The 20,268-nt window shown below is 42.3% G+C and overlaps 1 protein-coding gene across 2 annotated transcripts in view; it reads left to right on the forward strand.

The window, feature by feature from the left end:
* LOC147621819 (pentatricopeptide repeat-containing protein At1g03540-like) overlaps positions 1–248 on the forward strand; it is a 3,207-nt gene extending 2,959 nt beyond the window's left edge. For both annotated transcript variants that reach the window (XM_086822839.1, XM_086822838.1), the window contains exon 2: positions 1–248. This exon is cut by the window's left edge. The gene's annotated coding sequence lies outside the window, so the exon portion shown is untranslated.
* The last annotated feature ends 20,020 nt before the right edge of the window (positions 249–20,268 follow it).

Here is a 20,268-nt window from a genome sequence, read left to right on the forward strand (position 1 = left end):
GCATGGGCAAATGTGTGTCAGAACTGTTGTGGCAAGTTTTGCTAGAAGCAACCTTCCTACCCCTGGCGGCCATGCTGTCACCAGACTTGTGCTGTCATAAGATTTGTGCTGCTTGGCATCTCTTGTGGTGTTGTATGGATGTGGGTTAGTAATTCTCTCCTTCCACGGCTCATGCATCACCTTGAATATCCATTACAACCCTTAATGTTCCGTTTGGAAACTACAATACAGCTGTATATTTAATGTAATCTTTTGTCAAAGAACCCAGTGGTTCTGTCACATGCACCAATCAATTTGGTGGCATGTGCACGTAATCTGTGTAGGTTTGGGGCTGTTTTGGGCATCATTAGCCAGTAGTGGCCGCTTAATATAGATGGAGCTAGACAGCCCCTGTTGCAAGTTGGAGGGTGGTTCGATTGAGGCGGAAGGGATTGAGGGGCATCCCTTTGTCTTCCTACATGTCAGCTTCTCTGTGACCTAGGACTACAGGCACTTACACTACAAAAAGGTCCACCCCCAACCGGCTCTAGAGCGGAGTGGGCTTATTTGGATGAGCGAAGTTGTGTCCACTTGGAGTGTTTCGTACTCGGACAAACTCTGACTACTCACCCTCCAAACTTGTCTCGAAAGCCTCACAAGCCGAGCGGGCTTGAGTAGGTTCTACAGCCCCTCGTAGTCATGTGGATAGCATCTTGGAACCTCCGAGGCCTTGGGGGCACCCAATGCCACAGGCAAAATATAGTTTTTTTTCCAGAGGAGCTCCAGTGCACCTTGGTGGGCGGTGACATCGACGTCCTCTTCATACCGGAGCATCATCTCATAGCAAGCCGCATTCGTTGCCGTGAGAAGATTATTCTTGGATGCAGCTACACTTTTTGGTCTCCCGCAACGGGTCCCCATGGTAACCAAGGCAGATGTGTATCTTTGTCAACATCCAGCTTCTAGCCCAAGTGGTGGATTTTGGTATCGTTACTCCAGGACGTACACAATCTCCTCAACATTGGGAGGTGTAGCTAAGATATCAAGCTCAACTAGTGCTACGGACATTGATGAACCGCTTGGGTGATAGCTTCCACACTTATGTCACTGGCATAGTTGGTGAGATTATGATTGATATGCTACCAGTGAACGATAGGCTGTGTGATAGTCATGTTTCGATTATTAGAGTATGGCATAGTTATAGGATCAAATCATATAGTCAGGTTTACACTAAAAACCAACCATTGTATGTTATAGTAGAAGAGTACTTTTTCTTATAGTATATACTCTTCTCTCTTTATATTAATGGTTGTAAAGAAGACAAGAAGATAGAAGAAAATTCAGCTATCCATCTTTCATGTCTTGCTCTCTGTTACGTATGTGTATTTGCTTGGAAGGAGCGTAAGCTCTCTCTCTCTCTTCCCCATTCTCTTTATGGTATCAGAGCTCTGTTTCGTGTGGAAGCTAAGGAGGTAAGAAAGAGGCAAGCAAAGAAACGGTACATAAGTCAGGATATTTTCATCTCTTTCTTTCTTTGATTTTGGAGATAAGCAAGAGATAAGAACAAAGCAAGCAAAGAAGCAAGTACATGGATAAGGATATTTTCATGTCATGTGCACCTTGCACTGGGTTTTACAGTGACACACTGGCATAATCATTAGTGTAACCATGGATCCGGTCCAAGAATACGACAGTTTTATGAAGTTTAAAGATCAAGGAACCTATGGAGCAGTATGGTTTGATGAAGAGTTCTTTCAGGAGTACCCCCAGATGTTGGCAAACTACTTGGAAGCCCTAAACCTGCTATCAAGTTAAGGAGGAGGGAATGTCACGTGCACCCTACACTGGGGTACACAATGACACACTAGCTTGATCATCAGTACAATATTTTGTACAGAAGTATTATCTTTTGCAGGAATATTTATCGTATGACGTGACCCCATTGTGAGCCCTTAATCTAGGTAAAGTTTGGTACGAGCTACGTAGGTCAGTCTCTCTGAGCCTTAGAGGTCAGAGTCCTCTTAACCTACTTGGAGAATTCATCAGATAGTACATGTATAATCAACCCTAGAAGTAGGTATGCATCAGTAGCATTAAGTCTAAAGCATGGCTTTGCCTAAGGGCCAACCCTTGGCTTTATTGGCATGTCCAAGGGCTAATCATAGCCCTAGACAATAGCATGGGGCAGCGGACAAGCATTGGAGAACCCATATACAAGTCGGCCAGCATTTGCACAGCATGACAGCATTATGTTGGTAAGTCTCTAGTTGGCCAGGTTGGGCAGCATTTAAAAAAGGTCTCTATTTTCCATGCGTAGCATTTATGATAGCATTTAATGCTATTTTGTCCATTTTGCTACTAGGGACTGACAACTTCTGCTAGTGGCCGACCAACAACATAGGGGCATATAAAAGCAAGTGCATCATTCTCATTTCAACATTAGAGAAGTTCCGCATCCAATCATCTCCAAGCTATCATCGAAGGTCCTCTTCAGTATTCAGCCAGCATATGTGCAGTCCTACAGCTATCTAGACTTGCATCAGTTTTCCGAAGAGTCTTCAACACAGCCTTGGATTGATGGATACTCAGCCGACTTATGGTCTTCCTCGTCCTTGCGTCGGGCGTTCATATCACTTGTTTACTCAAGCATTGTACACCATTCTCCAAAGAATAATATAAGCATAGTTTCAGTTGGGTATTTGGGACCCAATAAGGTGTTGTCTACTTCACTCTCTCATTCTCTTCTCTTTATTCTCTGAATTGGATGCTAAAGATTCTCACCAAATAAAGGTATAAAGAAGGCCTTGTTGTGCGTTACCACGATCAACCTCAGTGCATGTAACATTTCATCTCTTTCTCTCTTTGATTATCTCTTTCTCTCTTTGATTTTGGAGTAACATCTTTGTTGGTAGCTGTGAGGATTACAGGCAAACATGGAAGTCATTGTCTCAGATTGAGGCATCCTTCTGGGTGAAGGAAGAAGACCATATTGTGCATAGTTAACTATGTTAACTGAGTTTTGGCACAATTCAGACATGTTTTGGGCTCCGTATTAGCTATGCAAGATTTTTGTAAGCACTCTGTGAAAGTGTTGATTTTGACTATACATGCTCAATTTCTAGTCAAAGCAAAGTTGTAGCAGAAATTTGGTTGCAGGACAATCTCTGCAAAGAATCTAAGTGCTGGAGGTATTGACAGGTGTATATAGATGTGGCTGGTTCACATACAGTGGCATTGTAACAGGTTTACAGTATCGTTGTTGAAGGTTGCAGATTTGATGCCAGTGCATAAGGTTTTTGCAAACAGTGTTTGGTAAGTTGTTGCAAGTAAAGATGTCCGACAGTCTATCACAGATTATGAACGAGAAGTTAGACAAGAATAACTTCCAAGAATGGAAGTTCAGGATTACTGATTTTCTTATGGGAAAAGGATATTGGGAGTTCATTACATGTGATGAAAAGGAGCCAGAGACTTGTGAAGAAAATCCCATGCCTCAGCAAAAGTGCAAGCATACAAAGCATGGCATGAAAGAGCCAGAAAGGTGTTGTATATCGTTTGTCTATCAATGTGATAGATTTTATGGTTGTACATATATAAAATGCACGAACACCGAAGGAGGCTTGGGACACCTTGGTGTGGAGCACTATTCTATCACATGTATACAGTTTGGCCTATTGTGGAACTCAAAGACTATTGCACAATGCAAATAGGCAACATGTTGCAAAAGCAGATACCTTGATCACATTAAAGAGCTCGTACACAGAGGGCAGTATTAGGGTGGTACGGCAATCTCTCCTTTTATCAAAATTCCTCAAAAAGACATAACTTGTAAATAGGTTACCTTCAGCAACCTCGGCCATGTGTCCACACCACGCGACATCAATTGGGGTACTGGGTACATGAGTTAAATGAAACTGCCAAAAAGGGATACTCATACGTACTAATTTCAACACCGCATGGTGTGATTTTACTTCCTACAATTTTGAGCATGTACATCTTCTCCTCTAATCGTTGTGTATTCACTTACTAACAACGTTTGTTCTCCTCTACAATTACCTAATGGTAACCCCAATTGGGGACTTGTCTAATGCTCATCTTACTAGATTTTGCCAATTCTTCAATATAGATTTGCACAATTGTCCAAATCTAACTATAATTTATAGCTCAATTCTATTGGGGACTTCCACAATTTGGACAATTGTCCAAATCTAACTATAATTTGTAGCTCAATTCTATTGGGGACTTCCATAATGCTCCTCCCACTAGAATTCACCCCTATTGGAGACTTGCCCAAGACTAACCCTTATTGGGGATTTGTCTAATGCTCATATCACTAGGTTTAGCCAACCATTCAATATATATTTAGACAATTGTCCAAATCTAACTCTAATCCATAGCTTGATTCTATTGGGGACTTTCATAATGCTCTACCATTCCTACTGTAATTCTTTGTTTCTCTCTGCTAGCTTTTTGGCCTTCTTCTCCCAGTGAGTTGCTTTCCATGTGGTAGCCTTCATGGCTTGCACCAGACTCTACTCCTTGTTTTCCGCTTGCTTCTTTTTTCTGAAAGTACTTGGCCTAGGAGATCCCTATCCTATAGGTTGTTGTTGTTGCTGCTGCTGCTGCTACTATGGCTTTTGTTGCTGTTGAAACTGTTGTTGCTGTTGTTGGTTGATGCTCCTTGTCAACATCATCATCTTCATCTAGGTCGTGGATGACCTTTTGAGCTTTGCAAGCCATCTATTCTTGTATTGCAACTCCTCTCCTCCGCTGCTCCTATGTTGTCCTCTACATCACCTCCCACTCTATTATACTTCCCTTCTGAGCAATCTATGCAGGTCAAAATCTGCTCTAGTCATCTCGAAAATGTGCTTGGGTCCATCCTACACTGCTTGGCTTGGCTTGAAATCATAACGCGAACCAAATCATTTTTATGAACCTTCCTTGATCTAGTCGTGTTGTAAGCCACTTCTTTATTTACTTCACAAGAGAATAGTCAACTATCATACTATTGTCTAGCATTTCTATGTAGTTAGTTTCCCATAATGCGAATACACATTAAAATGCTAATCTTTTATCTTATATATTGCATTAGACCGTCACTAGCGATGTATTCATCAGATGGCACTTCTTTATTTACCTTAGTGTTTCTAAGTAGTAAGTTCCTCGTCATTGTAGATGGTAAGTCAAGACGTAACATCATGCTAGAGAAGATGCCAAAGAAGCCCATGAAAAAGTGTTAAGGCTTTGCATCACCGACCTAGTCCCCTTTGCCATCAAAGAGTTTAGTCCCACTTTCCCTAGAAGGATTGATGTTCCACATGAATTTTGTAGTCCTAAACTTGCCACTAGCCAGAGGAGCATACAGTCAATTGATAAGAAGGCCATAGTTGTGCGAGCTACTTGAGTGGTGCATGCTGGGTTCAAGTCAACTAACATGTCCCCATTGCTAATGGCACAATAACCTTAGCTCTAGAGAAGGGGATGAATAAGGCCCCAGGTGGAGCCACCCTGCATGATACCATCTTCATAGGGAAGACAGTGGAGGGAAAGCAAGAGAAGTTCTCTTTAGAGGAGTCAACCCCCGCACCCTCGTATGAGGTTTCTTTAGAAAAGTGGCAAGAAACATCCCTAGATAGCAACATGGATCCATTAGGGCTAGAAGGTGAAAGTGATGAACCACTTAGGAACTGGTTGGATTCCTATCGAGGGTGTAAGTGTAACATAGTGGACATAGTACAGTTTGATTCAAATCCTAGTGGGATAAAGCAACCCTTAGAATAATGGCTAGAATAGGAAGTGTTGGTTGGAAGAGCTCTCTACAGTAGTGCACACTGGCCAAAACCTTGAATACATTGGCCACAACACTAGAGGAGTATTCCCAATAGAAACCATGAAGTTGATAAGCATGGAGGAGCCAGAATTTGACAATGACATAGAAACTCCCTTCCAAAAGTAACTATGGAGCCAGTGAAAGCCACTTCCCCTCACTGTACTAGAAGGGAGAAGTGGGTGTCACAAGACTCAAGAGGAAGCCTTGCTCGTGGAAGAGCCTGGCTAGCCCATGGTCCCTTATCTTTGCATCAAACTATGGGTGGGGTAGTTTCTCTCCCACCATGTATCAAGAGGAGGTAAGGGAGCTCAACCTTGGCATATATCAAGATCCACGACCGATCTTAATGGAGGGATGGGTCTTGGGAGGATCATGTTATTAAGGATAAGGTTTTTACCTTCTTCAAGGAAAATGGAGATGTCTTTACATGGACATACAAGGACCTCTCCAAAATCGACCAAGCCATTGGCACTCATAGGATCCTGGGTCAAGGAAGAAAGCCACTCGATGCTGGAGGGTTTCTATAGGATGAACCCCAAGTACTCAGAAGTGGTCAAAAAATAACCACACGAGATGGAAGAGGATGAGATCATTGTACCCATTGGGCACTTGGAATGGCTGTCCCCCATAAAATTATCCCCAAGAAGAAGACCAATAAGATCCACATTTGCATGGATTTAGACCACTAAATCAATGCACCATCAAGGATGGTTTCCGCCTCCCCTTCATCGAGCGAGCCCTTAAAAGATGGCTATAATGGCTATAACATACCAGAGAGATAGGATCAAAACCACTTTTGTCACACAATGGGGATCCTATGCTTAAGCCATGATTCCCTTTCGCCTTTGCGATGCCCTAGCATCTTTCGACAGATAGCCACCCAAATCTTCAAAGAGTACTTAAATGACTTCTTACATTCTTCTTGGATGACTTCTCCAACTTTAGTGGGAAGAGGGGTACTCCAAGGGTTATTGCATGGGAAGAGCACCTACCTTAGCTTACACTGGTGTTCAAGAAGTGCAAGCACTCAGGTCTCAGGCTTAACCCCTTTAAGTGTCATTTCTTAGTGGGCCATGGTGCCTTATTAGGGCACATGATCCCAGTAGAAGGACTCTCCCCAAATCCAGAGAAGATCATTATAATCCTTTGACTCACTCCACCAACCAATTCCAAGGGGGTGTAGCAGATCTTGGGGGGCACACCAGCTATCAAAGAAGGTTTGTAAGCATGTATTCTCATGTTTTTTTCCATCTCATTAGGATGTTGCATGTAGATGTGACATACCATTGGGGTCCAAACCAAGAGAAGATCGTTTCTTTCTTGAAGCATATGCTACACATTGATGCTAATGGGGTGGCAGTAGGAGCAATACTGGCCCAACTAGATGCAACTTTGAAGATGGACCAACCAATACACTATACAAGCAGACAACTCAATAGGGCAGTGTAACTATTCCACCACCAAGCAAGAAGGTTTTTACTCATTTCAAAAATTTAGGCACTATGTATTAGGCCACCACTTTGTGGTGATTACAGATCATCAAGCCTTGAAGCATCTCATCAACAAGGCTATTGGCATCACATTGCCAATAGGAAATCAACAGATAAATAATCACCATTGAAGCTTGCTCATTGTACTGCATGATAGTATATGTCAATTACAACTGTGTGTGGGAGAGATAAAGGGTTGTGCTCACAAAAGGCACATATGAATGGGTGCCATCTCTCCTAAGGTTAAATGACCATATAAATGTTAATAGTGTTCATAGGTAATGTATGTTGTGCATTCCCTAACAAAGGCCCAGGTCTCTAGAAGAGTGTGGCGGCTACTTCTCTTTCAAGAATTCGACTTTGATATTATGGTAAGATCGGGCATAGAACATGTCTTGGCAAATCACCTGTCAAGGATTCCAACTGGAAAGTAATCCTCAAAAGAGGGCATACGTGATGAATGTGTGAATATGGGTACGCGTGAAGTGTATGCGCATGCACAGGTGGGTGCACATGTGAGTGCATGTGTGAGTAGCACGAAGGGGTAAATGGATGTGCAGTGTGCAAATCTATGTAGTTAAGCACATGCACAAGTGAATGTGCATGTGTACATGTGAATGTGCAGGTGAAGTGTATGTGGATGCAAAGGTGGGTGCACATGTGAGTACACGTGTGAGCAGCACGAAGGTGTAAATGGATGTGCAATGTCCATAGCTATGTGGGCATGTACATGAATAGGTGAATGTGCACGTGTGAAAAACGTACAAGGTGCTAATAGTTTCTTTAGTTTTAGGAGCATAGGTTGTGGTGCCGGCTTTCCCTAGTACCAATAATGAGTTGTGTCATGGTTCGGAGCACCATATTGTTGTTGTCTAGGCCCGAGCATGGGACACTCAATGCTTATATGGTTTGGCCGGTAGATAATGCAGCACTGTCGTATCTCTTTGTGAAAGTCGATGTGTGTGTCCTACTTGAGGTGCTGATTAGGGATATCCTTAAGGTTTCCCTTAGGGATGGCCCTACCCACCACTGGTGGCCTAAAAGTTTTAGCAATTTTTTTGCCAACTTTCCCATGCTTATATGGTTTGGATGGTAGATTGTGCAACACCAAACCATATCTCTTTGTGGAAATAGATGTGGGTGTCCTACTTGAGGTGCTGATTGGGGCTAGCCTTGAATACATTAAAACCAAAACTCCAATTGAAATAAAAAAATATAACAGAACTTACAACTTGAAATCTAAGAGGATACACTCAAGACTCTAACCCAATTAACAATCAATAGGATGAGAAACGATTCAAAAAATCCATCGAACCTCCAAAGAGAACATTATCTTAAGACAAATATATTATACTCATGAACTTGGACAAATAAAGGTTAATGAAATGTTGAGATTTCTTGGCAATCTAATTTTATTTGTCTTCTAGCAAGGATGACCTCTTTAATCGTCTTCTCCCCAGTCAATGGCTATTCCAATCTCTTATGCCCATTCAAACTCCAATCCTCACTGTGCTTGTAGGATAGGGAGGGTGTGTAGGGCAGCCGGAGGTCTCTTACAGGTTGAAGGAAGCAAGTGATCTTTTGGGGGTTCTCTTGGATTGTCTTAGATGCCACAATTGACGGCGGCTACCCCCGTCTATTATGTAGCTTTAATCCCCACTCACTTTGCTTACAAGTAAAGAGGATGTGCATGGCAACTGGGGCGGTCTCTAGTGAGCTAAAGGAAGCAAGCGATGTTTATAAGGTTGTCTTGGATTATCTTGGATGCCATTAGGTGAGGATCGAAGACATGGGTAGCTTTTGGGAAAGCAATGACCACTGTGTCTTTGCACAGGAAGTGCCCGAAGTGAGTTGGTGGGTTGTGGAGGTGGTGTCTTCTACAAGCTAGAAGGATTCACGAAGAATCCTAGCCTAGCATGTGTGTTAACAGTGCTAGAGGGCTTATGTGTGGCTACTAACTCAGTAGAGTTTTTCCTTATTGACATGACCACAAGTGAGGAGGCAATGCTGGACCTACCAAGGCAGCTCACCCATGATGTGTAGGCAGTGGGTGGAGAAGTAGGTGGATGCTCTTATCCAGACTATTCTAAATGGGGAGCAGTGCCCGATCTGCCAACCATGACTCCATCATATAGAACACCACCTTAAACTCGATCTACTAACCATCAATCGTGCAGAACACCATCTTGAACTCCCTAGGGATGGCCTCCCATAGTGCACCAAATTCCTTCTCCACCACTATGTGAGTGTACGTTTTGTCAACATTGCCCTGGTATGAAACCCTCACAAGAGCTGCCTCTTCACCATTATTTCCCCCTCCTCCTTGGAATCCTATTGTTGATTTATGACATTTAAATGCCCTAGCTGGAGCCTCCAAGCAACACTCCAAATGATGCCACTCTCTTGTACTACTATTGTTGTAGCTCTTGCAGTTCGTTCCAAGGTAGACAAACCATAGAGTGAGAAACAAAAACCAAGTAACCATAAGAGAAATTCTTATTTATTAAAACTTTATGTGAATTTAATACTTCAACTAAGATAATTAAAATTTAACTTTATTAATGTAACTTTTATATCCCACTCATGCATATTAGATCTTTATGTGTGGCTTAAAAATGGGTTCAAATTGAATGGAGATACAATATGTAAAGACATTGTCTCAAATTGAATGGAGATATAATGTATAAAGATATTATCTCAAGGGTGTGAAGACTTTAATGACCATCCATGGAAAACGTAAGTATGGAACGGTAGATAGCATAGATGGAGCAAGTATTAATGTGTTTATTTGTGAGTCTACCCACTAGAGGATTTAACGACTGTTATATTAGGACACACTTCTAGTAAATGAGGAAAACACAAAATGATAAGATCAACCATCAACACAATACATCCAAGTACTATGTTCATCCTCTATTAAGTATACATAAAAGGCCTATGGGAGTTCAAAATGATCATTAATGCTAATGTAAATATGTGCACATCATTAAGCATCGTACTTTTTTTGTGAGGGGGTTTGGGAAGGAGAGGAAGGACCAAGGGAGAGGTATATGAAGAGCTTCAAATATTACCCCAAAAAAACACCAAAGTGCCTTGAAACGTGGAAACACGTTGTGGGGGTGGGGGAGGAAGGAGCAAGGGAGAGGTATGTGAAGAGCTTCAAATACTACCCCCAAAAAAACACGAAGGAGCAAGGGAGAGGTATGTGAAGAGCTTCAAATACTACCCCCAAAAAACACGAAAGTGCCTTGCAACTTGCAAACATGTTGTAAAGACTCAAATAAAATGTATTTGAAAATTTAAAATTCAAGATAACATTTTTTTAGTTCCATAATGATCGTTCCATTCGATTTCAGTACAAATTTAACCACATTTCAATATCGTACAAGAAAGTTATGACATTTTAAAATTTTGTCAAAATGGCCTGAAAAGAGAGGGTGTTGACCAGGGTTCGGGAAAATAATTTTAGGGAAAAGGAACTAAATCCTTTTCACCACTAAATGAGAAGGAAATTGCTATTTTTGAGATGGTATTTTCTATGTGAACTTAGAAAATATAACTAAAACTTGTAAAATTTGAAAGGGTTTTATTTCCTTCTCATAAGAATTTGAGAAGGATTTTCCCGAAGTTGAACAAGTTCTAGGCTAAAGCGAACCCGTCTTTTCCCGAACCCTGGTGTTGACGGTGGCCTCCATTCAAGGCACTTGGGGCCCTCGCTCCCCCTGCCCCGGCACCAATAACCCACCTCCTCCACCCCACCCAAAAAAAAAACCCAAAGTGCCTTTTTGAGGCCTCATTTCAAGCTATTTTAAAGTGATAATTTTTTGGGGCCTCATTTCAAGCTATTTAATAAAAATTTTAAGCGTGATAACTTTTTCATAGAGTATTGAAATGTGGCCAAATTTGAACTCAAATCAAATGAAAAAATCACTGCAATCATTGGTACCGTTACAGTTTTAAATTAAAAATATTTTGACGTGTGTGTGTGTGTGTGTTTAAGTATTTATTAGGCACTTTAGTGCTTTTGGGAGGGGTATATAAGGAGCTTCACATACCCCGTAGAATACCCCAAGTGAAAGTCAGTTGCATTAATGTGTGTGTATATGTTTTTGTGTGTACACATACGCGTACACACGTGTGTGTGTATTTCAATTTTCAACGTGTTTATAAGGCACTTTAGTGCTGTGTGTATGCACGTGCGTGCTTGCACTCATCAACATCCATGTGTGTGTGCATGCGCACGTGTGTGGCGGTGGTAGGGGAGCGTTGGACTGAGCGAATTGAGCGGACTGCGAAGCTAGCACAAGGTTGGAAGGTAGCAGCAGACGTATTGAAAGGGCAATGAAGCCATTGATTATTATAATCAAGCTGTGTTGACGGCAAATGTGAAGGGTGCGCAACAAGCTTCTCACAAAAAGTGTGTATGCAGCAAGCAGTGTGTAGACAGCAGTGACTATGTGTGCGCAGGAGCAGTTTCTCCAATATATATATATATATATATATATATATATATATATAAATACAAAAAAAAAAGTGTGTTCATAGGAGCAGCTGCGTTTTTTTCCTTTTCGAAATGGCTTCTAGTTTTTCCCAGCCTATTGCATTGTACAGCCGAGATAGTGAGCGTCATGCCCCCTCAACTAGTGTGGAACCTAAACGTCGACAAGTTATGCAACAAGACAGTCGCCCTGACACTATTGCTGCTCAAATAGTCTATGATGCAATGCATGAGGGTTTTGCTGACATTCGCAGAGCATGGGATAAGCCACTTTTTGAGCACACTGTGTCGATTGCATTGCCAGATATTGTATCCCTTGTTAAGCGCTTTGCAAAGAATGCAGTCATTTTGTTTTTTTCAGGAAAAATGCCCAATGCAAATGATGCTGCTCAATGGTTGAACTCAAAGTTGGGTGTATGCGGTGTTGACGGTATTTACTTTGCAGCACGAGGCTTTTATGAGGTTTTGTGTTCTAAGCCTCGTTTTAAGGAAATGCTATTGGAAAAATCACCATTGTACTTTGGGGCACAAATGACTCATGTATTGCCCTGGTCACCTACAAAGGATTATCAAAGTTAGATACGTCATAAATGCCCAGTGTGGGTGGAGATTGTGGATTTCCCCAAATGCCTCGGGGCTGCTTTGCCACAAATTGTTACCAATTTGGGAAAAATTATTTGTCCTCCGAGGCCTAATGGCAATGGGAATAGGTTTTGCATTCTCTGGGATATGGATGTACCCACTCCTCCCTCGATTATGCTGCAGATTGATGACCTTACCATGGGTCCTATGTTTTTGAGTTGAAATGGGGCACATTTGCAGGTGCTTGTTTTACATGTAAAAAATTTGGACACATGGACTTGGAATGCCCTCAAACCCTCCTGCAACCTCCAGTTGCAACCATGCATCCTTCAAAAGTGACTGAATTGCAACAGCAACAAAAAGGCAAACCGGTTGCTTCTAGGGATCTAATTCGTGGCTGCCTACAGCACGGGCTCACATCAGGGTTTTCCTCTATTGTTCCAGGTCGCCTTTTTTAGGGCTTACATCATCCTTACATCGGGCTATTCTTGGCGCTTACATCAGGCTTTCTTGTGCTCCACATCTGCATTTTACTTCTGCATATGTCAGCACCTACATCAGAGCATACATTAGCGTTTATACATCAGCTTACATCTTTGTTTTGGCTCAGCAGACATCAGCACTTTGCTTCAACAATCATCTACGTTTTGATGTAGCATACATCTGCGCTTTACATCAGCCCACATCTGCGCTTACATCAAGCTCACATCAGCAGGGCTTATATCAGCGTTTATCTCAGCCTTACATTAGCGCATACATCACGGCTCACATCCATGCTTGCCTTCAGCATATCTTGTGCGTTTTGGCACACCCTTGGGACAGCAGCCCTCTCTCCTACTTCGGGACAACAGCCCTCTCTGCTACATCAGGGCAACATCCCTCTCTACTTCGGGACAGCAGCCCTCTCTGCTACTTCGGGACAGCAGCCCTCTCTGCTACATCGGGACGGCAGCCCTCTCTGCTGCTACACATCGGGATGACAGCCCTCTCTGCTACACATCAAGACGACAACCCTCTTTGCTACACATTGGGATAGTTGCCCTCTCTACTACATCGGGACAGCAGCCCTCTCTACTTCAGGTACGCAGCACCCGCGTGTCACCAGAGCTTGCACCACTCGGGACGGCAGCGTTCTCTACTTCAGGTATGCAGCACTCATGTCATCAGAGACTGCACCACCATCATCGTCATTGGCGTTACAGCACCCATGTCATCAAAGACTACACCACCATCATCGGCATTGACGTTACCTTTTTTCGCCTCGGAGTGCTTTGCCTCACATCGATGCAAGTTTTCGTCTCATTGACCATGCTTCAACTCGGACACCTTCTCTACTTCAGCATTGGTCTTCTTTCTACTTAGAGTCACCTCTCATATGAGGGATCTTGTACATATCTACACTCACCCTTTTATATATATTCACTCACATATTTCATGCTGTGTGGTTTTACTCTGATCTCTCGTATATCTGGTCCTTCCGTCCTTTTGTCCTCACATTGCGGTTGTTAGAAGAGAGTCCGCTCTTTGCCAATAACATTTATGATGTGGGTAATTTTTCAATGGGCTTTGAGGTTCCTATCCCCTCACATGGTGATGTAGGGAGTCAGGCACCTACACAAATGGAATCATGAGTTTCTTTAACCTTCATCATTTCCATATGTATATACCATTGAAATGCATTAGCTTTAACATATAGGGCCCCTGTGACCCCAATAAATGGAGGCTCTTTTGGGCATATGTAAATAGTATGCAACCGCATGTAGTGTGTGTGCAAGAACACAATCAACACTTGTTTGCTAGTAGAAATGGTGCTTTCTCGGGGTATCATTTTTTTATGCTAGCAAAAGCAACTTTTCGGGTACTTTCATTATGGTTAAACACGATTTGCAGCCATGTGTTGCATACAATGATTCACATGGATGGTGGATGGTGGTACATTGTCTCATTACTAGCGAGGTTTACAAGTTTGCTTAAAAGCTAACCCCAATTCAATTAAAATTTAACACAATCGACGATGATAAATTACTGGGGTGTGTGTGTGTGTGTGTGTGTCTTGATGATATCCCTAGCCAAAGCTGCATGTGTTTTACCATGAATTGACCACGGTCACGATTGCTCATCTACTAATGGAAACATTAAGGGGTTGTTGAGGATAAGTTGGGATCCATGATACTGGAGGTGTCTACATTGTGCTATCATGTCACAAGCTAAACTATTGTATGCACTTTGTGTTCTACTACAAGCAATCCACAAAAAACAAGGACGGTAGGACTACCCATTCAATGGGAGATTCTAAGGATCCATTGTGGATCCATAAATGGAGTGTGTTGACCTGACCAAGATCTTCTATAATCTTTGTACGTAAGTATGCTACGTTGTTTATGGTTTTACCTTTAAAAAATGATGTTATTGAGTATGAAAAGTACACCGACCAAGATGTCTTGATCATGCAAGTAGATATTGCTAAGGCATTTGACACTATCCACTGGGACTTCATAGCTAGGGTGATGGATCGGATGGGTTTTGGACCCAAAATGTGAAATGTGATTTATTGGCTATACCAGGGGGCTACTACTGCTCAATGCATTTTTGGTTGGGAACTTTCTACCGCTTGGACTTTGGGTAAATCGGTACACCAGGGCTGCCCACTTAGTGCGATGCTTTATGTCATTGCCTCACACCCCTTGCTATTATATATTGACAAGCTTATCCAGCATAGGAGCTTGCATGGTATTGCGATGTCAGATGGTTCTCACTTTATGGCACGGGCCTATGTTGATGACTCCTTCTTCCCTAGAAATACCCCAGCAAACTTGCAACGGATTATGGATGGCCTTTTGCATTATGGGTTGGCAGTTGGGTTGCATGTCAATTTTCGCAAGTCAAAGTTGTTATCAGTCCGCCACTATCTTTGGCATTCTAATCTTTGGCCATGTCAGATTGTTCCACCAGGTCAATTGGTCAGGCATTTGGGATATCTGATTGGCTAGGATGTTTCTTTGAAAGATGAGATGGTATGGGTGCTAAGTCGATTGGAGTGCAAATTTTGATTACTGGAAGCTATCCACTTGGCCTTTGCATGTCCACTTGTGAATTGTCCAGTCGGTCATCATGGCCTACATTCAGTTTCACCTTCCTCTGTTACCCTAGACTAGTAAGCAAATCGATGCATTTGTGTCTCGTGCCACTGCATGTCTCTAGCGTACACAATCGGATCGCAAAGGGCTTCATCTGCTCAAACGTGCGTATGTGTGCTCGCCAAAAATGCATGGGGGCCTAAACATTCTCGACATTCACTATCACATGTTGGCACATAAGGCCACATTGCTTATTGACTTTACCCGTCAAACGCAGCCCTAGACAAAGATATTGGCAGCCATGTCTGCACACATGAAAGTAGATGCTTATGGTCACTAGGTTTTGGATCACTCGGATGTCATTTTTGGTCATCTTACTGGGCGCATACCAAGTTGCCCTTATGCCACTTCTTTGATTGCGGCTTGGCAGCAGATCTTATGTTTCATCCACTGGTCAGGTAGACCTCCACATATAGGAAACTCACTTCGATCTCAGAGCATTCATTGGAGTCGAGCCTTTCCTCGGCCCCTTTAGCGTTGGATCACCCAAGAAAGGCTTATCATCTATCGACTTTGGGAAGAGTATGGTACAGGATGTGGTTGATGAGTATGGTGTGGTTCTTTCTCTCCCAAGGGCCACTAGGCAATGGCATCTGGGCATGCATCATAGGCCGATATGGCATGCCATAGCTGAACTTCTGGCTCCATTTGAGTCGGTACCCCCTCTTGAGGAGGAGGATTCATTATGGGATTGGAATTTTGATCGTCAACAGCCAGGTTATGCCTCATTCTTCCCATTCCATCTCCTCACTGCTTCCAAGGCCTACCGTTTGCTTATTCCTCAGCCTTGGATAGTGGAACATGGGGAGTAGGCTATGGCACTTGGATAAGCCTTTGCCTCAGTGGAAATTGACTTTAAAAAAGGTGTGGAAGTCAAAGTTGCCACTTAAGGAGCGGGTCATTTTTTGGCAATGCATTACAGGTGCGCTACCGGTTGGTACTCTACTCGATCAAAGGCGAATTGCTCCAGCTTTATGTCAGTGTTGCCGCCTTATGCCCAAGACCGTACCTCACTTATTGTGGAGTTTCTTGCATTATTGTGATCTTCTTCATCACTTGACAGCACTGCTGCTACAAACCCTCAATCATACTATGCCATTCTGCTTGCTCAACTCGCAACATATGGGAACGATGTGAGGAGTTATCATCATGGCTAGGTGAGTTATTGAAACCCCTTGTTATCTTATGACATGGTTTGTTACTTGGCTACATATACAAACATCTAGCGTTAAATTTACAAAAGATGAAAGTGGTGGGGAACTTCATAAAAGGATCTAGGAGATGTTAAACTAGTGTGGTTTGACATCATATTGCTAGTACTAAAGATGATTCCATCCATGTAGTAGCACTATCTTTTCAAAAGACAAAAGTGACAAGGAACAAAATGATATAGGTGACGTTAATCAATGTGGTAATGTATCATCATTCCTACTAAAGCTGATGCTGCCATCCCAACAATGGTGACTATTGTAAATGTCTTTAGATTCATTGTTCAATCCAACATCAAATGATCTAAAGGCCCATTTTCTAGTGCATTGAAGAAGGAAATTGCCAATAGGCACTTCAAAGGTATCTTCAAAGGTGATCACATGATGCCCATGCATGTACTTCGCCTTTTAATAATACTTGAGTTGATGCCAAAAACTAAGGCCATGATACATGTCAAAAACTCACTACTCATGTGTGTCCCATCCTTCTAGTGGAATCTTCTTGATGGATGATAAGATCAGTTAGGCAAAAGGAATCACATGTTGCATGTACTTCTGCATGTGGGCATATGTGTGCATAATACTTGCATAACAAAGTCAGCTTACAAAGTCTTTCATGATAGCCATGTACATGTGTGAAAAATGAAACAGGCACTTGAAGTAGGAAAAATTATAGGTTTCCTCTCTACATCTCTCTGAACTTATGCCAAATCCGGGTGTTTCATAATACATAACCAAATATGTAGGGTCGAGGTACTTCATTATTCATAGCATGTATAAACCCATGTCAACTTTGATGATGATTGTGATGCAGTTGTCACCTTTGTCGTATCCTCTATGTGTGGATGGCAGATGCTTTTTCTTCCAATTGGTGCATAAGTGCTCTTCTTCATGGTTTTGGTGGTGATAATCTTTATTTTTGCAATATCATAAGCTATACATATCCATCAAAGACATAGCGACCTCTTTTTGCAATATAATAAGCTATGTATTTGTCAAAGGCAGAGTTACCTTGAAGCATGAGGTCCTATGGATGCGTCTCCTTGAAGTCGTATTCTTCGAAGCCTTGTTGGTGGTAGCTACATTGGCAATTAGAGTTCTTCCTCTTTTGAGATGTTTGGATTATTGAGTGGCAGCGATTTGTTGACAAGAGGGAGGAGCTACTCCTTAAGGCTTTTGAATTGGGACTCAAACTCGAGCCTCCCACATGCTATAGTAGTGTTAGTTCCTAGAGTAAGAAGGGGAGAGAGAGAGAGAGAGAGAGAGAGAGAGAGAGAGAGAGGAAGAAGAAGAAGAAGAAGAAGAAGAAGGCCAGGGCTTAAAGGAATCGTCAATTAAAAAATCACTAGTACATGGGAGGTTGAGCCATGGGTAGTCTTTTTTATGTGGATAAGAAGGTAGTGGTGTGTCCTTGCCATGCTGGTACATTGGAGGAGATCTTGGTCTTTTCAATGATGAAGGTTCCCCAGATAGGTCTTTTTTGGCATCCCCATCTTTGTCTTCCTTAGGAGTATAGCCAATATCATAATAAGTGTTGGGCTATAAGAATGTCTTTCTCAGTTAGCTTGGCACAATATCCCTCTTAACCTAGTCATTACAAGTGCCTAAATGTATTTCTCAGGGTTTGTAGTGTCAATAGCTCTGTATGTGCGACTACTTTGTTGAGGTGAAGGCCTCAAGAAACCCATTGGAACTTCTTGTTATACTTCCTCTTCTAACTATTGCTTATGAGATCTACCACTAGAGGTTTGAGGAGATTTCCAATACTAAGCTTCTACTTACACTACTCCTATCATTCCCATTCCTTTATCCATTATCTTTTGAGATCTGAATCTCTAGTATCTTGCTTTAATTGGGGTGAATTAAGAATATAGAATCTTTGGATAAAAACGCACACTAGTGCATTGTGAGTGTGAGTGCAGTTGGGCATTGTGTGAGTGCAGTCTTGCAACAAGTGTGTGAGTATGAGTGTGGTCTTGCAACAAGTGCAAGTGTGAATATGAGGCAAGTGCAAGGTGTGCGAGAGGTAAGTGCGAGTGCGACTGTAAGGATTGTGAATGAAATGGTGAGAGCTGTGAATTCACACAATTTTGTGCAAAGAATAGGCAAGCCCAATCTGCTCTTGTTCCTCCTTCTCCTTCACTTAGCTTTATTTTCTCTTCCATCATGGACACAAGCTCCTTTGCCAAAATTTTGGTGGTGTATAGTGTTCTTTTTCTTTTGGGTTTTTTATAATTGCAATCTTGATCATTTTTACTTTTATTTTTATTTTTATTCTTCTCCCCCCAAGCCACCACCACAACTCGAGAGCCGACGGTGGGACTTGAACTCGGGTGGATCATGGCCTTTATAAGGGTCCTCGCACTGGCCAATCTGCCCTCGTGTTGCATTCTATCGACGTTAATACCTCTCTCTCTCTCTCTCTCTCTCTCTCTCTCTCTCTCTCTCTCTCTCTCTCTCTCTCTCTCTCTCTCCATCTCTCTCCTCACCTCTCATCGACCATGCCAAGGCACTAGGATCCTACATGTGCCATCCTCTTGGTCTTGCTTTACGTTCCATCCTCTCTACGGAAGAGATTGCCACGATGGGCTTGGCCTATTTTGATACCCTCTACATGTTCTCTACATCATCGAAGGAACTATGTAGGACCTTCTTGGGGGATCTAGCTACTAAGAGGATCCCCACACTCATAACCACATATTTTGCTGATGTCTTCCGCTTCCCTATAATCCCCGAACCCTGCAAAGGGATGGTGTACTTCCTCAACATCTAGGGGATCCATCTCAAGTCGTCCCACGATCCTTCCTCCCCCATCATCTCCCTAGATTCCACCATCAGCTTCACTCTATCCACTCCACATCTTTATATATTACCTTCTCAAAGCTACCCTTCCAATACTAAATCTCCGTGTCAAAATCTTGCATTAACCCTACCCATTGTGCCTTCTTTCCCTCTCAACTCAGGTCAGAAGCCTGAAGACGAATCTGAGGTGCTCTACATGCTCCCCTAAAGAACATCTATATATCCAAATATTATTTAAGAATACCACATCAAATTTCCCTAAACAATCTCGAAAGAGATCATTCATCAAAAAGTAGCAGAGCCCAAAAGGTAATATGAGAATCTCATAATGACCATATCTAGTCAAAAACTCGTCTTAAATGCATCTCCGTAATCTGGTGATAACTAGTATGAAGATCAATCTTTGTAAAATACTTGGCTCCATGGAGGAGGGGATACCTATTCTTAATTGTAGCTTTTTTTCAACTTTGTATAGTTCACACACCCTTCCGTCTTTTTTATGCTTCAAAAGCACTAGAGCTCCCCAAGGGGAATTCCTATGTCAAATATGTCCCATCATGAAATATTCCGACAATTGTCGCGCAATCTCATCCTCTTCCAGTTGGCTCATCCTCTAAGATGCAATATTGGTGCCCATTTATCAAATTCTCTAATGGGGATATCATTTCTTAATTATAGCTTTTTTCAACTTTTTATAGTTCACACCCATCCTCCAAGTTTCGTCTTTTTTATGTTTCAA

This window comes from Cibotium barometz, chromosome 29, assembly GCF_041138505.1.
Source record: "Cibotium barometz isolate CiBa-2024 chromosome 29, ASM4113850v1, whole genome shotgun sequence".
Taxonomy (NCBI): domain Eukaryota; kingdom Viridiplantae; phylum Streptophyta; class Polypodiopsida; order Cyatheales; family Cibotiaceae; genus Cibotium; species Cibotium barometz.